At 39.1% G+C, this 19886-nt stretch overlaps 1 protein-coding gene across 2 annotated transcripts in view; it reads left to right on the forward strand.

The window, feature by feature from the left end:
- The first annotated feature begins 18029 nt into the window (after positions 1–18029).
- SYK (spleen associated tyrosine kinase) overlaps positions 18030–19886 on the forward strand; it is a 47197-nt gene continuing 45340 nt past the window's right edge. For both annotated transcript variants that reach the window (XM_064735681.1, XM_064735682.1), the window contains exon 1: positions 18030–18165. The gene's annotated coding sequence lies outside the window, so the exon portion shown is untranslated. The remainder of the gene's footprint in view (positions 18166–19886) is intronic.

Here is a 19886-nt window from a genome sequence, read left to right on the forward strand (position 1 = left end):
CACCTGAACTCCTGCTGTGGAATATAGCAAATAGGATTTTTCTTCTAATTTTTGCATGATTTCATCACACCTTGGCAGCTGATTTAGGATGTAACCACACCCACACAAACATGCACACACACCACACTCACCCAAACATACATGCACACATTGTGGAAGTGCACAGACATTCTAGACGACTTGTACAAAATAACTATTTTTTGTCAGTGAGGTCTCTGGTAGGTAAATAATTTTCTCCAAAAAACCCTCTTGATGTAGAACATGAATTTCCTTTCTGGTATGAACTAACCAAAATTTAAAAAAAAACATGTTTCATCTTGCAAATGAAAATCAGGAAATGTTATTAAAAAGTAGATCATACATAAACATCTATATGCAAACTTACCTTACATAATTTTGATGATATAAATATATGCAGAACCATGGGTCTAATAATTTTACAGAAAAGCCAAGTAAAAATGAGAATTAATGTGAAACAAAAATATAAGACACAGCTTCCTCTACTGACCTTACAAAATTATATTATAGATCCAATGTGGAACATAAATTTTATAACACAATACATAGAAATCATGGAAAAAAAAGCTTTTCTAAAATGAGCACATAAGAGCAGAGAAAAGCCTTCTTTCCTTTTTCAAAGAAAAAAAGAAGTGTGTCAGTTTGTAAAATTGAAAAAAAATTATTCCATTTAAAATTTATTTTGATTATTCAATGTATACATCAATGTTCAGTATGAAACTGCAGTTCTCCACTGCATACACTCCACAATAGTACACTGTGGTGTACTATTTACAGAGACTATCATTCAGGCTTTTGGAAAACCTAATTTTCTCCTCCATGTTAACATTCAGATCAGACTATATTCTATACCATTGATCTAAATAATGGTTGAGAGAGACTTTGCATTTTTAGATATGTAGCTGAAGAAGAGAAGCCAAAAAACCAAGCAGGAACAGAATCCTAAGGGACTCTGCTGATACATGAACTGCAGGCTAATGTGAGTGATTAAATTTTTACAGATTGTTTATCAGCCTGGTTTACCAAGCATGACTTCTGCTGCTGTGCATACAAGAAGACGGCTAGACTTGTTAGCAGAATAGTGGTGCTCTGGGACAATTTATAGAACCCAAGATAATCTCACTACACAGTTGTGAGGAGCCAATTTAGTTTTGATCTGTCTCAACGCAGGTTGTCAGAGGCGTGTGGAGGAGAGGTGCACATGTGCCATGTGCAAGAAGCAACTAGAAGAAGCCTGGTCTGTGAAGAGGCTTTGCCTGGCAGCTGTTTCATATCCCACATGGCACAAGCAGACAGCAGGAGACCACCAAGGACACCAAGAACACCAAGCACCCTCTGGAAAGGCTCTGCAATCAGATGGCAAATTTCCAAGTTTCCCCTGCAGTCCATTGGTGGAGACTTGGATTGAGCCAATGGTCTCTCATCAGCAGGCAGACCTTGGTAGGGGCGAGGGGGTATAAAAGGAACTGCACCACAAGCTCTGGCATTTTGAGACTTGCTTTTTGGCTTTGTGCTTCTTGCTTTTGAGGCTTGGTGATTGGGGTGTTCCGAGAGTTGTCTTTTAGGGCTTTTGGAGACTTGTCTTTTGGCCTTGGCCCCAGCCTGGCTTTCAGCTCTCCTGCCCTTGCTGGCTCTTGTCAGCTTTTTCTGAATAGCAGCCACCAACATACCTCCCTGTAGGAATGTTGATAAAGGGCTAATGGATACAGCAGAATATGCTTTATGCTCACAGAGATAAACAACTTATGGAGCACAATATGAAGCAGTGGACTAATACAAGAGTTAAACAACAACAATTTTATGTCTGAAAAAGCTGCCTGCTAGGTGCCAGGTAGATATTGTAATAATTTCTACAGAGTGTGAAAATGTGAGTTAAGATATTGCATCAGAAGCAGTAGCTCCCAAGATAAAGGAAATTACCTTGGTATGTGCTGTGGCATGTAACAATAGAGGGATGAGCTGAACAAAAATAAACTTGCAGAAGTGAGTATTATAAGAGGAGTTGTAAACCAGGAGGTGAAACTGCAACTGAGATTACACTTGGGAAATGAGAATTTAGGATATTTTGATTCTTTACCCAATTCCATTCTATGGATAATATATGCAAGTATTTCTTATTAATTCACTAAGATATTTCACTCCATAATACTGCCTTAGACCTTACACTTTACCTGGAACTTCAAATTACTTTGGCTATCATGTTGTCTATGAAAATATTCTGAATATGAATCTTTCCCTGTAAACCAGAAACAGCAATACTCAGCGTGGTAGTTTAACCACACCTGGCAACTGAACCCATGCTCATCTGCTCAGTCATTCCCCCCAGAAGAGATGGGGGAAGAAAATCAAAAGGGTAATAGTGAGAAAACCAGTGAGTTATGATAAAAACAGTTTAATAATGAACATAAAACAATAATAGAAATAATACAAATACTAAAGCTAATATGAATAATGTTTTAGGGAAAAGGGAAATAAAAAATAGAGAATTATAAAAGCCAAACAAGATAAGTGATACAGCTGAAAATAATTATTCAGCACCAACCAACCAGAGGCTGGCCAGCCCCTGAGCAGCAGCCCTTATGACAACCTCCTCCCTCGTCTGCTGAGCATGGCAATACGTGGTGTGGGATACTCATTTGTTCAGTTGATACCAGCTGTCCTGGCTGAGTGATCTTCCTATTCATGTTAAAAAATAAACATCAAGGGAAAAAAAGGTAGAGAGAGAAAAAGAGCTTGTCAAGTTAATTCTTGCAGAGTCTTCTGAATCTCTATTTTTTGTTGACACAGCTCCCAGCTAAGATATCCAAGCAAGCAGATGCAGTGTCAAAATACACTCTGTAAACCCATCTGACTTTTCATATAACTACACTGACCTGCTTTCAGATTTCAAAAATTGTAGCCCAATTTTTGGGCTACAGAATACTAGGTATTTTATTTTTAGACAATACAAATCAGCTCAGGCATTGAAGAAATTATTATGTTCCTTCATATAAAGAGGTGGTTGTACTCTTGTCTTCACAACTGCCAATATTAAGAAAAAATTGTCATACAATATTTAATATCAATGCTTACTTTATAGATAAATTGATGCCTTAACTTTAAATAACTATTAAAATGCTTGTAGTCACTTACAGGAATGTACATAGCTGACAGAACATGCAAACTTAATTATTGGGAATGGTCCCACACTTCACTGAAAGAGATTAACTCATTAACTCAAGCAAGCTACCGTTTTGTCATCTTGATCAAGTCCCTAACTAAATACAATTAATTTATTCCTCTTTTTTTGGTCTCTTTCATCTACTGCTTATATAAAGTATGTAAGTAAGTTAGGAATTTTAGAAGCCTATGCATAAGAGAAACCCATGTGTCAAAATGTATGTCCAATAATTTTAGTAGGGTATTCTTCCAACAGTGTGATCTACCTTCCTAAATGCTGTGACTGAGATGGCTCCACAGGTAAACTTGTAGTTAGACTTTCATTCATCCAGTTGCAATGAAGAAGAAATCACTGCTTACATAATTTCAGCGTTTTAGAAGAAGTTAGACATTGAGCATAGACATAAATTATTTCCAGTTTTCAAAGAGAAAAAATAAAGTACACAGAAGATAAGTTTTTACAGTTAAGGAATTGGTCATCTTTAAGCACAGCATTTCTTCTTTGTTGGGTTCTAGATGACTTGTCTTTCCAAGATACACATACCATTTAGATAATGAAAGATGTCTGGACTGAGATGAGATGACTCTCACCCTTTCTGTGTGCTGTGGATTAACATGGTGTCTTCATGCAGAATATGAACTGTATGAATTTGCATAACAATGCGCGACAAATTATTCTGCTCAAGCAGGCTACCTCCAAGCACAACACATTCATTCTGTCTCTCAGAATTTTGTCCCAACAGGTTCATATTTTCACCCAGGCATGAGATTCCAGAAGATGGAGCAGTGCATTATTCCAGTACTATTGCTGGAAGATACAATGGTAATAGAAGAAATCTGCAAAAAGTGATGTTATCATTGTACATGTTCAGGGTTCGCTGGAACACTTTCCAGTTTATTTTATGCAACTTGTAACTACTAGATACCAAAATATCACATTGAGAGTATTTTTAAAGTTATGTCTCCTTGGCAAAAAAGACCAAAAACTTCATGTGCAATCAGGAAACAACTAAGGATTGTGAACATTTGCCTCTAGCTGGGGCTAGGAGTGCTATAAGCTGCCTGCTGGAAACAAAAAGAAATCTATCATGGATCTCTATTAATCTCAAATTCACTGTAGAAGTTAAACTTAATACTAGGAAATGAAACCTGGAGGGAAGAGCGAGAAGTCTTCCATGTCAGGCCTTTGTTCCAGTCGAGGATTGGATGAGGTGTATGCCAGAGAATTGTTCTGTAAACTTAAAGAGACAGTAATTCCATAACCTGCCCACATTATGTACTGCAGTTACTCACTGACCTCCTTATTAGAATTTTTTCCTTATTTCTATCCTGCACATTTTTGGCTGTAGCTTAAGCATATTATTTCTCATCCTAGCTATTTTTCAGACAGACTGAATACATTATTTCTTTTTCCTTTTCCATACTCCTTCTGTTACAAGGCCATTGTCTTTAGTTCAGTCTTTTGTTCATGCTAATAGCTTTTGTTCATGCTAACAGCCCCACAGGTCATGGCTCCTGGATTTCTTGCAAATTCTGTGGATTGGACTGGACTACCCCTAAATCACTTTGCTCTAGCCAGTGTCTTTGCCTATTTCTGGAAATACATGTGCTCACAAAGGAAAATTGCACTCCAGCCACAGTTGTAATAATGCTGTTTAGAGTAGAAGTATTCCAGTTGCCTTGATGATTGTTCTCCTAAATTCTAGTACAATGTGTTTAGTAGTATCATGATGTTTTCAGCTCATGCTGAGGCTGTTATAAAATGTAACGTCTTGATCACTTTCAGAGCAACACATCTTTAGCTGACTCTTCCTCATTTGTGTCATTGATACTCATTCCTACATGTAGTTTCTGGTATTTCTTTTTGTCAAAAATTGAGTTAGTTTTCCTAAAAACTCCTCTAATCTGTTATCTGTTTTGAAATGCAATACTGTTTTCTAGCCTTTCCAGCCTTCCAGTTTCACTTCACCCACATTTTTTTTCGTAAACACATATTCAGTTTATTCACATAAACTTCATATTGAGGCATAACTGGATAAATACTCTGTGCAGAAAAATGACAATGCCAAGAGCTCTATTGTCTTGTGAGCAAAAGCCCAAAGCTCTGTGTAACTATGTACTCAACCACACCTCTCTAAGTATATGAGATCAGGACTGCAGAAGCTGTCACTGCTGTTCGGGAAGCTCGAACCACCCTATGGCTTTTTGTGTTCTTTTTTGTCCCAACTACTTCTTTATCTCAGGTGCCATGTTTTGAAGATAAAACAGCAGCAGACAGAGATTCATTGTGATGTATTGCGCTGCTATGTCAGACAGCTCTGTGCCTCACTTGCATTTTCAAGGTGACCCTTTTGTCACACTGAAGTTCAGTTAAGGAATGCATGCACAGTGAGAAGGCATTGTTGTCTCTTTCTGTCACTGAGTAAGGCTTACGGTGAGGTCAAGATGACATTAGGGGAGTCCTCCTCACCACACCAGCTGACTTTTCTTCATTGATATTTGCTTTTTCTAAATTAACAAATATTTGCATAACTAAATATTATATGCAGCCACCTCATATTGACTGAAGTGTGCATCCCAGAAGTAGTTTTAGATCCCAAGGTCTATTTCATCCAATTTTTTGGCATTCAACATCCAAATACCTATTAAGTGATCAAGCACTGCCATGCATTAAGAAAACAAATCAAAAGGAGAGCAACTGTGGACAGACACAGCAGTAACTACTAGTACTAGATTGACAGTATAGGATAAAGATGCTTAACTGATTCACAGAACAGGCATAATTTCAGCAAATATTCAGCAAATATTCAGCATAGTATGTTTGAATATTCAGCATATTAAAAAAATGTGCCTCTGGTAAAACTCAGCTCAGCTGCTGTCCAGTATATGCAAATCCCTCTACCCATCATTCTCTATTTTCTTCAAAACTAACACATGGGGTATCAGTTAAATACTTTTTGTGAAGGTAATGATTTCTGCAGACACTGTACTTTATTCAAGTAGACAAGGAATTCTACATAAAGCACCAGTTATCAGCCATTCATTTCATGTTACTCATATTTACCTGGTGTATAAATTGCCTCTCTTCAGTTTGAACTCCTAGGAAGAAACAGTTCAGCTGATCATATGGTTCACAAATTTTCTTGTAGGCCCTTAAATCTACAAGGAGAGCTTTCAACAACATTTGTAAAACATAAACATATGAAAAAAAGGAAGTCATAATGAAGACTTAGGCTTTCAATCCACCAATTTACTTAGTTTGTCCTCCTTCTCACATTCAAGTCCTGAAATAATCTCCAAATATTTTTACCCACTGGGGAAAAAGAACATAAACAAAACATAGAAAAAAAGGCGAATGCTGTAGATGGAGTTGCAGCACTATATAGCACTGAGGTTCATGACCTTTCGAGAAAGCCCTGATGTCAGTTGTTTATAACTTCATCAGACCATGACCTTTAACAATGATTTTTTCCATGCTTCATTGTGTGCATAAAATTGTATTTTTCATAATTTCATTTAAACTCTACCAGAGGCAGTTTTTATGGGTTTTTTTCCCCCCTCAGTATGCTAGAATAAAGGGGTTTTTTTTGCTATTCAGCTATTCAATGATGAATTGTAGTATTTTGTACAGTGAAATAAGGATCCAATAAACATTATGGGATATTTTGTGAGAAATTTAATGGTTTTCTCATATTAGCCTGGCTAAGTTATGCATTCCAGTTACAAAGCTAGGATCCCATAAGATAAGATTTGAGACTAAAGTCACACGTAACCCACTATAAATCCACTATGTGTATGCTGCATAGTACACATCCCCTAGTTGTATAAACACAATTTTTTGCAAGACCCCTGTTTCATTCACTTGATGAGGGCATTTGCAGCTCTTCTGTAAGCCAATAGTTAGGGTTTTTTATTAATGCTCATTTGCCATCAGAGTGAGCAGTGCAGTAGGCTGTAATCCAGGCTGACAGGACATCAGCTGTCCTCGTAACCCCCTTGTGCAGGCAGTCACTGACAGCCCCCAGCACAGCGAGGGAGGAGGAGAAGCAGATGGGAGGAAGGACCTTCCTCTCTGAAAGAGCAGCAAACTAGCATGCAGAAAGACAGTTTCAGCTGTAGTGAAGTGTAGCCACAGTGAAGGCTCAGCGCAGAATTACTGTTCTTTAAAAGTCTATGTGTATGTAATGTTTAGCACTTCTTTCACAGGCAAAATCCTCATTCATCAAATAATATCCAGTCCAGCTAAGAAAACCACATGAATTTCATCAGCAAAATTCATGTCTATACAATATGATTCACCACCAGAGCAAGTCTACCCTATCTATGCTATGGGTCAGGGTTCCTAGAAAAGACAGCTTATGGACCATGCAATTTCAGAAGACAGACGCAGTCAAGCAGAATGACTTAAAAACATTGCACTGGATCTTCAATTCCACATTTCTTACCTTCAAATAATTTAATTTTGTGACCTCAATGGCTTTTTATTGTATTATTTCTATATGCTTGTCAATGCATATTGTTCCTTAGGCAAAATATCTTGCCTTTTTTCTTTTTATTTTTTATTTTTGTATTGTTCCTGTCTACACACATTTATATTTGTCATGTTTGTTTCTACATCCACAGGGCTGGAGATGTATAATATATTATAAATCCCTGAATTGTCATGTACTTCCATGATGTCATATCAATAATAATAAATGGAAAAAGAGATCAGAAACTTACTTTGTGGAGGCCCCCTATGAAGTATTGCTGAACTGCTGAATTAGATGTTGTTGGAAAAAAAAAGGTCTTCAAAGCAAAAGAATGGTGAGGAGGATGGTAAATTATGTTAAGTAACCTTGCAGATGGGAATGCCAAAGCCTGGAAAATAATAGTGTGGGAAATGCCATATTTTATGCCTCCTACTGTTTGTATTTTGTCTGTTTTGAGAAGTAGAATTTCTGTGTAGCAATAACACTGGTGTTTGGAGAGATTTGGAGGCACCCTTATTGACATGCTTGAGCTGCCTGTCTTGGGAAAGAGAAGATCAAATCTCAGAGATCATAAAAAAGTACCAGGGAGTGGTTTACCACTACAGGTGCTTGAGTCCCTTATAAAGGGGTACAAGCAAGGTCATTAGGGTGAGCAGAGCCTGACGGTGCCTCAGTTCCTGCTTGAGTGCCTCTCAACACCTCCTGGTGCTGCTGCAGGATCCTCCCACTAATGAGGTAATGAAATAAACTTACTCTTTGCATTTCAGCCATGGTTTTGTGCTGCCTGCCTGTGTTGGCTCTCACCAATATTTGTTGACTTGGTACAATTAAAAATAAATGCTTTGACATAATATTTTTCTGTAATTTATTGTATTCAATACAAAATTATATTGCCTTAGTTGGTGTAATGCAGCACACAGTGCTACTAAGGAGATAGAAATTCAACAGTTGTAATGCTTGCAGTCTGTATTTATATATGGCCAAATTGTTCAAAACCTGCTGCCCTTTCACTGACAATTACTCTACTGAAAAAAAATTGTTCATCTTACAAGAGCACAAATGTGACAAAAGAAGAATATATGTTGTGGACAGACAGGAAGAGAGAAAGAGAGAGAAAAGAATGCTGGCCAGTCGAAACCTCAACATGTGCATGAATGGATGTATGGAATCACAGAGAGTAAATGTTCTCTCCTTATGGTCATGGATCTACCACTGCCTTATAGCAATATATATGCACACAGCTGAGATCCTAGTAAGTTCAAAACAATGTTCATCACAGATTTCTAAGCATTGAAACACAAATAAGACAAGATATATTAAACATAGAAAATGAAAATTGTAACAATATAAATGTTGTAAACTAAGACAATAGCAGCTTTTAAAAATATGAACACAGGGCTGGCCTCAAAGTTGAATAGAATCTCTCATAAAAAATGCTTATTCCATGTAATCAAAATCACCTCAATAGTTTACTGTTTCTCTTAACTCATTTGATGAAGAAACTGGGAGGTAATTTCAGGATGCCCTGAATTCCCTGAAGTACTCAACAAACGGAATCAACAACCTATGTGGCTCCTGAGAGCCACAAGACATGATCCAAAAGCCAAATAGGGCCACGTGTCTCAGTTTCCATTGATGCATTTGTTCAAGCTATAAAAAGTGTATTCATAAGTTGGGAAAGCAATTACTCTTTGGCTGTAACTGTAACAGCCCAAGAAGCCAATAATTAAATCTTATGAAGAGGTATTTTATAAGAATAAGTGAGGGGGGAAAGTAACCAGAATGTTCTTCTAGATAGATTTTGGAAGGCCTAAAAGTGAGGTCTGAAAAAGTGAACAGTCCCCAGCAAGAATACAATACATCTCACAAATGCAAAGGAAATGCCTCTTCAAGCTAGAGTCCAAGAAAAGTTGTCACAATATAAATATTTCTCTCATCTTGCAATCATAATCTCCTTCACCCATCAGCATCTTTTTAAAAACTTTTTGTCATATCATTGGTGAGATTGATAAAAAGTGCAACTACTGTGGAGCTTCCTTTAAATTATTTGAAAGACTAGGAGGATGGTATCCATTTGCAGTGTCTTTCTAAAATCTTGGTGAAATTCAATTATTTCTGTTTTCCATCCTTGCACACGTACCATGTAGGAGTCAGATACACAGTTTGCTTTAGCACTCTGGGTTCTACACTGTTGTATGACTTGCAAGAGATTAATCAGGCTAGATAGGGACTAGGAAACAAGCATCACTTTCCAGGTATTTCAGTGAGACTCCAACACTCCAGACCAGATCTGAGTGTTATTTGGATGTCTGGAGCCATCTGGAGTCTTTTTAACACATCTGCCTCCAAACTTTTCCCATAGTGTACCTATTTTCAAACACAAAGTCTGATTTCCCCCATTATATCATGGCAATATGTACAGCATTCACATGTAGACCTTCATGATCTGCACTTGAAAAACGTTGTATTCAGAAAAGAGATTTTTTTGCTCAACAAAAAGCCCCCGACAAAACCACCCCATCTTGCTCCACAGATGCAGAGAGGCAAAGGAAACCTGTTGTTTTAAATAACTCCTAATTTCAAAATCTTTTATTTTAATTGTTTATGCCTGCTGCATCACGCATTTAGAAATACATTACAAAAAAAAAAAAAAGAAAATAAATTTTAAAAAAAGCTTTTGATGCTTCACATATAGCATGCCTTATTTCCTTACCCCTCACTTGCTGTAAGAGGTGCTGTGGTTGTGACTCTTTTGGAAAGACATTATTCATATGTGATTAATGTTGAAAGACATATTTTAGTGCCTCTACTTCCACCCCAATGAGGAACACCTGCAGTACAGTATCTGACTAAACACCCCAAGTGCTGTTTTTTAAGCTATAGTTTTTTTCTCTATGTCACAAGCACATGTCTACATTAGAAAAATAATCCAGAAAAAAAAGTTCCTTTTTCATATAAGGTTTGTTCATTCCATTCCTCTGTGCAGCTTCTTAAGAGTTTTGTTTAACTATGAAAATATCTGGAAACAACATAAAAAGGAAATTTTGACAGCATTAGTTAAGAAATCTACCAGACATACAGAAGTCACTGTTGTATAACATCAATGTAAATGAGATTAAAATCAAGGTAACTTCTGCTTTCTGTTTCAAAACTATGAGATCTCAAATGGTTTCAGTTCACAAGGAGCTACAAACACTTTTGTGTGTGCACTTGGGTGAACTTTGACGGAAATTTGGTTAAGATTATTTTTCCTATGTTCTTATTTGGGGAAGATAAAAGAGATCTTTCAGCTTCCTATATTCATGATTCACTCTAAGTATTTTTTAAGCCTCAGTTTTATTTAAAATGGATATTGCACCTGTCTTGTCCCCTAGAGCTCAAAAGCTTTTGTATGGCCATGTGATGCTTCCATTCTTGCACAGAGCACCTACCCCAATGAAAAAAAGAAAATACTTATTACATTGATTTAATTCCTTATGATGGCTCTGCATAGTTCTATAAGCAAGTGTGTCTTTAAAGTAATGTTTAATTGATTTAGTCCAAGACAGAACAATAATGACTGTTTAAAGACATTTTAAAATATGTGTGTGTGTATGTGTGTAAGTGTGTGTGTGTGTTTGTACACCTGTAGGGAAAAACATGTCATTAGACAAGTGGTATTTCTTTCTTATCATCTGGACTAAAGAAAAGCTAGAAAACTAGGCTAAAATTTCAGGATTATCAATTCCTGATTGTAAAACCCTTCTGCTTTTTGGCAGAAAATCTGTCTTCCTGATGACATGCATTATTATAGCTGTTACAAATCTGGTAAAATTCTTTTGTATGCACAAAATTAGGTAACAAGTAGCAGCATAAATGGCATATTCATTTAAATAGCAAAACTTCTGCTCCTCCTGTACATTGAAAACAATGTTAACATTCTTGGAATCCAAGGATTCCCAAATCAATTTGACCACGGATAAGACAGCGGTGCTCAAAGCTTTTGGAAGAGTTCAGATTTTTTTTAAACTCACTTTAGTGTAGTTTTTATTCAGAGTTACATCACTGCTAAATCAAGTCTCAGAAACTAAAATACAATGGAAGACTGAAAAGCGCCATTTGTGTAACTTTAAGGCATTCCTTAGACTACATCATCTTGGATATATTGCTTCAGCACGAAGACCCAAGATACCTTCCAGCAGCAAACAAGTTAAAACTAAATTATTCATGACACTCTGATATTGACTAAATATTTATTACTGTAAAGGCAGGAATTTAGGTCATGTTAATGGATAGTTAACATTTTGGGTTATAATTTTTCCATGTTTTATAGCCTGATTCATTTGACAGTGAATCCTGGACTGGACGTGCCCACACTGTTCAGCTGGAAAATATTTATGACTGGGATGCAAGGTCAGCTCAGATCTGGCAGGACTCATTAGTTCAGGTGCAGTGATGTGGAAATGCTTCATAGCTCTTCCAGAGTTGGCACAATCCAGAAATAGTACATCTGCCTTTTGTGCATCAATCAGATACTGAGACAATTATAAACTGGCTTCAAGAAAGACATATTGTGTCTCTCCACAAAGAGGACTATTTCTTGCTATTTGGTATTCTCTTTCTACTTCTTCAGAAAGCAGTGTGGGTCCATCTCAGATTACTAGTTTGGAGCACTATGGGTGACAGCTAATTCATTTTCTAGAAGTGTTTAATAGACTAAAGCATAAATGCAAAGATGCAGCCTGTGCCAGCTCTGCATTTAAGGAAATACAAGACCCTTGACCACAGTGCAAAGATTGAGTGACTGGCTCTGTAGGAAACAGCTGACAAGTGGAACACAGAGAATAAAACTACAGCTGCAACCACACTGATTCTTGCAGTGCCTTTCTGCCTCATGTCTCGTCACTGCTCCTTGAGATTAGAGAGGGGATCATTTACAAAGGCATAACAGGAAAATTTAGGAGAAATAGTATAGAAAAGTACCATAAGTGGGTTTATACTGAATTGGCTTCTTGTAGGCTTACAGTGGGAATATTTTTTACTATTTTCATTTCTGCATCTCTTAAGGACATGGAAATTTCACCTATTTGTCTCTACTTACTTATGTCCTAGATTCAGTATCAATGTAGCTGCTTTTATTATCCATATGAATGTATAATAGCCTTAGAATGAAACTGGAGATGGTTAAATGCCAATGCATATGACCAGGAGGTGTGACAGATAACAATATCACACATCTCCCCCAGTGCAGTCCCCCCTCTCAGCATGTTTCCATCCAGCACTGCTCTGCTTTTGCATTTCTAAGATGGCAGCAGAGGAATGCCGACCTAGGTGTTAATCATCACAGTACACAAGAGGAGGAAAGGTGGATTACCTCCTCCATTAACTGATGCTGCAACCAGGAGGGATCACAAATGGAACAGCATGAAGAAAATGTGCTCTCCATGCTCTCTGTACACAACCAATGATGGAAAATAAAAGGCTTCTGTTGATTGTGTAACTACATGTCAATGCAATCATCAGCTGTATGAAAGGGCTGCCAACACTGTTCTTTTTGCCAACTGTGACAGTCCAAGATGGTTGTCAGAGGCTATGGACATATCCAGCACTTCACAAACTGAAGTGCCCTGGAAATGGGGCTGAAACAGAATCCCCCCATAGTTACTCAGTCTTCTGACAGTTAAAAGGTGATTATGTATCTATCTTCCCTCTTTTCTTTTTTTTTCACCTTCATGGTGGTTTTCAATCAAAGCAGAGATTGCTAATGCTAATAATTTCTTCTTAAGAATTTTGCTCATATCTTCTTAAAAATAAGTTTATCATCTCCTTGTTGCCCATAGTTATATTTTGTGCTACAATTAGGCAATTATTTTACAGAAAGATTTACTTTTTAAAAACCCCTGGTTTTTAAATCATAACCCCTGGAAAGCCCTGGTTTCCAATCATAACTTGTTATTGTATATGTTTTTCCTTCTTTCAGCCAGTGTTTAAATGCAATGCACCATTCTTTAATACAGACACATCATTTCTATAAAAACAAAAGCTAGAAGCAGTAACTAGTCATGGGTCAGCAGTGGAGGAAATAATAAAGACTAGACTGGCCTAAATCTTCATTTCCATGTAAGTATGTCTTTCGTAAAGATATCTAGGCTGGTAACACATCTTTTCTCAACTAATCTTAGCTGGCATTGCCCCACATTAAACTTAAATTTAGACATCATGCCTCCTCACTCTTTAATGTATAAAAGTATATCCTACAACTACTCTTAATCACTGGTAAGCAAAACTATCAACACTTTGAAGTGTGACACATTTCTTGTTTTGAGGTAAAAACAGAGGGGAAAGGCGATAAATGTGGCTATTGCATGAAAAAATATAGTATTAAAACAGTTATATTTATATAGATATAAAATAACACAGATATAATTACAATTACTATGAACTGACAAAGAAAATACCTTCACAGCCCTGAATTTTCCTATTACTCTTCATTTCATATAGCAAAGAGTATTGCTACTGACATTTCTGGTCAAAGCAGTAAATTAGTATGTAAGCAAAACAGTTATAATTTATAGATTCTTACAATGAACAAGCAATTCAATTAATTTGTTGGACATCTCCAGTTTACTTCTGTTTAAGTGTACTGAATTTCCCCTAGGGATTGCCACTAGTGTTTTCCACTTAAATTGATTTACAAGTGAATGAAAACTCTATGGAAGAAGTATACCTTGTATTTAAAATCTGTTAAGTGTTTCAGGCCTATTTCTTACATAAAATAGGGATCTTTCAACTCCTTGGGTAACAGAAGGAGGCCAAAATATTTGAGATTACAGTCCTTACTTTTTGAAGCTTCTGATAAAAGTTCAGTTTTTCTGACTCTAATACAGGACATCTGTAGTAAAAGGTGTCTCTCCCTGTGGCAGAGGGTTGAAATGATCTTTAAGGTTATTTCCAATCCAAACCATTCTGTGATTCTATGATTCTATGACATTTGCTTTTATGTCACAACATTGCTTTCAGGCTATTGACTTGATTTTCTCTAAATGTTGTTCACTGCTATTGTGCTAGCATGGAATCACCGCTTCCATCAAAATTAAAATGAAGCAGATAATAAAGAACTCCCAAATAGAACATATTTTTGCTCAAACCATGACTGAATTCAATGATCTGTGCAGAAATTTTATACATCTTAAGCAAAATGCATCACTTCTGCATTCTTTTTGTGGAGATGTACAGTCCCATCTTATTGACACCAACTTCTTCTATCACAGAGACCCTTTACTTTTAAATGTAAATATGGTCACATGTTGAGAAACTGAACCTCAAATAAAATCATCTTGTCAGTGGCATTGCATCTCTGGTCGCTATGCGTTTTATACAATTTCACATTTAATCAGACAACAAAACATGAGTCTAACTTCAGCGTTCCCTACTATAGAAATGGAGATGGCACTGCAGAAAACGCCCACCTTCAGCCTGTACTTACCTAAACTGTAAACCACAGTAATACCCCCTGTGCTCGAGCAGAATTCAAGCAGGGCAAACAGCATCTGCAAAAGTTGCCTACACTTGTACAACAGAAACAACAGCTTTGCTGAACAAAATCTTATTTCAACATACCTACCTGTATTTTCTCCAAACCACCCAGTCCCTGCAGCAATGAAGACAGAAGGAAGGCAACAGAAGTAGTAGGAAAGCAACAGAAAAAACACTTTATTCAAATTTGCAAATTTTGGAGAGGGTGAATTTTAATCTTGTAAATTTTATAAATTTAAATTTTATCTTATAATTTCTACTGATCCTGAAGTCAGTATTGTAAAGAAATGAGGTTTGAGAATATTCTAATAAATCATTAAAGCAAACAATCATAACTGCTGAAAGCAGAGATCATTCAAAATATATTGCCAAAGTGAAAGCATTGAAACTCTCTCAGAAACTCCTAAAAATACAGAGTATTACAAAGTTAAATGTTGCATTTATTATACTGCACAACTATTTGGGCACCATGTAAAAATTATTAATTTCTACTGTATATATTCATGTTGGGTAGGAAAATCCACAAATTTACTGAATCCTTCAAGAAAATCCAGATTTACACTTATTAAATGTTTCCAGAAAAAAAGGATGAAACATTTTACTTTATTGGTTGCTGGCCTTAAATAGAACTGGCCACACATCACAGGAAAGCTTCAGAATGATAATATGGACATGCTAATATACAACATTACATGTAACACATGAAACAAGACACCACACTGTTGTGAGCACCTTACCAAAAATCAGTATTGCAGAACTCAGCTATTTGTAAAATAGCTTGTATGAAATGAAAGAAAAAGTAAACTGTGGACAGTCTAAAAACTCTGCTTCACTTACTGGGTTTCCCCTCCACTGGTGCCATAAGCTGACCTAGGGCAGCAGCCAAGAACCCACACAGCCAAACGCTCTGCTCCCCCTGCCCAGTGGGACTGACGGCAGAGAAGGGAGATCAAAAAAAGCCATGTGTCAAGATAAACATCATTTAATAGGTGAAGGGGAAAGCAGCAAGATCACAACCACACCAAATGATGCAGAGCTGGTCACCCACTGCCTCCCACGAGCACAGTGACAAGCAGCAAATATCTCATTAGTGGCTGCCTTGGAAGAAGCCCACATCCTTCCACCCTCCTTCATCTATACCCAGTTTTGAGTGCTGATCATGATAAGAGCTATCCCTTTGTTCACTTGCAGGCAACTGTCCCAGCTCTGTCCTGTCCCAACTTCTTGTGCACCTCTGGCTTACACGCTGGGGACAGGGGCAAAGTGAAAAGTGGAGAAAGCCTTGACGTTGTGCAACTAGTGTACAGGAACAGACAAATTATTAGTGTAGTATCAACACTCTTTTAGCCAGAATCAAAGATTTCAGCACCATATTGGCTGCTGTAATGAAAGCTATGCCATCCCAGCAAGGGAAGGAATAGCTTATTCAGTAGTGTGATTCAGTAGTGTGAATATTGCTTATTCAGTAGTGATTTTTTTCACCAATTTAAGCTTAGATGCTTAAAAAACAGCTCATAGTCCAAGAATAACTTTCCAAAAACTTTTCCTGCAGATCGGCTCACACTTGGATGTTGACAGGAAAGGAACAATACCACAAAAACAGGTCTAAGAATTAGGTTTTCTAAGTTATTCTCATTTTTCTAACATGCAGACAGTACCAATAAGAAATGCACTGCCATTACAGCAATTGCCAAAAGTCTCACTGAAACAAATCAAGAGCAGAGAGACCTTTTTAAATGGCATGAAATATGCGGGATTTGTACTTTGGCAGCTCTGCTATCAGGTGTACAGTCCATTTTGCAATAAGGAAAGGGAGACAGTGTTTTGACTGAAAATAATGCCTGTATCCCACAATAGTGCAAACACCAATTTATTATGGGGAAGAAGGAAGTGGATTTTTCCTGTTGCAAGGACTGCCCATCACGGGACACCTCACTGTGTCATGCAGCACAGTCACCGCTGAGGGAGACCTACCCACCCCGGCCTCACTCAAGGCCCCTCATGCCACCCAGTCCTGTATGACCGGCATTAGGAGTGGTTTGTGCCTGGGCAGTCACGATAGCAGCACTTTTTGGTTGTGCGGTCTCAGCTTCCACAGGAATTAATTCCGTCATACAGGGTGCTAAGGACGCCTTGGGACTTTCCTCCCAGCTAAATGCGTGGGACACTAGAGTCTCCTTCACACCTGGAGTTGCTACAAATACTTGATCAAAATATGGGAGAAATTTTTGTGTGACATACAGCAGGAAGTGTAATACCGTGCTGTGGCAGGCCCCTTTGCTGCTCCAAAAGGAAACCCTCTGGGAGTCCTTTTCTCGGCGAAGTACACAGAAAGCACCAAAGAACCTAAGTACTCCAGAATTTACCAATTCACAGTTGACATGTGCACCAATATGCACACACTCGTTTTATCCCTTTCCAGAAGCCGCAATTGGCACACTCCGATCCTCTGTCTCCAGAGTGGTGCTGAGCGACGACACGTCCATCTTCCAAAGCCAGATGCCCGTGAGGCGACACCGGCGCTACAAGGAGCCCGGGCCGGGGCGCCAAGGCGAGCCGGCACGGCGGGGTCCCGGGGACAGCCCCGTCAGGCGGCACCAAGGGACGCACGTCACGGGTCCCGGGCAGCCCGTGCCGCGGGGTCCGCAGGAGACGGACGCTCCCTGCCCCGCGGGAGAAGCGACTAGCAACAAGCGACCCCGGCGCCGCCGGGGGCTGCAGCGGTGCCCGGCCCTCCTCCGGGGCCGCCGCTCGAAAGAGGGGTCCGGGGGCACGGCGGCCGCGCCCGCTGGAGAGGAGGCAGTGCTCGCCCACACCGCGCTGAGGAAGTGGCCGCGGCTGCGAGCGAAAACGAGGAAGCGGCGGATCCGGCGGCGCTAGGAGAGGGTCCGGCCCCGGTCCGGCTGCAGCCCGGCACGGTTCGGCCCGCCAGAGCCGGCCGCCCGAGGGCTGCCTGCCGGAAGGAGGCGGCGGCGCGGAGCTGAGGGACCCCGAGGCAGCGGTGAGCAGCGGCCCCGGCCTCCAGCACGGGGAGCCGTAGGGCGACCGCCCCGGCGCCACCGCCCCTTCCCCCGCCGGGGCCGCGGCCGGGAATGGGAACGAGGTCGGGGCCGGGAATGGGAACGGGGCTGGGGCCGGGGCCGGGGCCGGGGCTGGGGAGGCGGCCGAAGCCACAGGAGCGGGCGGCGCTGCCGCTCCCGGTGCGGCGTTGCGGTGTCGCGGACACCGGCGGAAAGGAGAGCCGGAGCCCTCAGCAGCGGGTGGGAGGGAGGGTGGAGCACCTGGGACACAGCAGAGTCCTAAGCAGCGGCGGCGGAGAGGAACACTCATGTCAGGGTGGGAGCGGGCGGCTGGAAAAGCATCGCCAGCCTGAAACCTTGTTGTATTGCGGTGCTTCGAAAAACAAATACCACTAGCCCTGCGTCTCAGGAATTTAAATCTAAAACTTAGGTGCAAAAGAAAATTTATTTTGCTTTGCTACGAGACGTTACTGTGGTGGCAGGTTATAAACAGCCAAGTGTGCACAAAAGTAGGGCTACTGTTTGAATGGTGCATAGCCTGTGAAAGATTTATGACTGAAAAAAAAATCTTTCAAAAAGGGTGTTCTCTTACCAAACTTCCCTGTTTTGATTCCAAGAAAACAACTGTGTTTATTGTATCGGTTGTAGTCGATTCTACAAGTCTGGTGCCAGAGAAATTTCTCTTAGTTTTGTGTTCTGCCAATATTATTCAGTTATCTTTGTTAGCACTGTATTTGCATGCACTTTATGCTGTAGCTGTCTAGATTAGTTTAAAGTGATGTGATGTTTTCTTGGACAAAGTAAAACAAGACTTTTGTTAGATGAAACAATCCTTTAGAAGACTGGCAAGTAGAGTCCTACTCTGACCAAGTTATGTGATATATTGTAGAACAATTATTTCAGGTAAATTTAAAACGAAATTATTCTTCTTTAGGGCATTAACAGTTAATAGGATTTTTAAGTGTTCTTTTCCATTAGGTTTCTTTCTTGCTCTTTTTATCCACAGGAGCGTAGATCTCCTGAGTCCTTGGGTTGAATCCATGGAGTAATCCATGGACGCATCCATGGAGTACAGATGTGTGTAGATTCAGCGTGCAAAGCTCCATATTTTTACGGGCTTGGAGGCCATACAGTGTAGCAGCGTAGATTGAGACAGTCCCTTAGAGGAACTGTGACTTCTTTTTTTTTTTTTTTAATTTTATCCCTCTGTTGAGCATTAAGAGATAAATAAGGAAGTTTGAATGTTCTTTATATTGTGACAGTTATCTTGTGAGGGAGAAAGATTATAGTCATAGATATGTATATTTAAAGAGTTTGAAATCAGATGTGATTCTTTTTAAAAATGGCTGAAATAGATTAAAGTATATAATTCTTTTGGTTTTCACAATCACTTAAAATCACTACAGAATACCATGATACCAAATACTGTTGACATGTTCAGTGTTTTTTTCAGTTAAAAAATATTAGCACTCTGTCAAAGTAAGGGTGAACCATGCAGCTTTCCCTTTTGCACATTGTTGCAATTTGACAGAAGAGCAGAATTAGATCCAAAACCACAGGAAGACAAAAAACCTCCTTATTTTTAGAATTAGCTAGCGGTTTATCTTGAGCACAAAATAACAGTTTAGAAGACTGATGGTGAAATTATAAGCTTGTCTTAAGCGCCTTTGAAGACACCAATGACCAAAAAAAAAAAAAAATC

This window comes from Zonotrichia leucophrys, chromosome Z, assembly GCF_028769735.1.
Source record: "Zonotrichia leucophrys gambelii isolate GWCS_2022_RI chromosome Z, RI_Zleu_2.0, whole genome shotgun sequence".
Lineage (NCBI taxonomy): Eukaryota > Metazoa > Chordata > Aves > Passeriformes > Passerellidae > Zonotrichia > Zonotrichia leucophrys.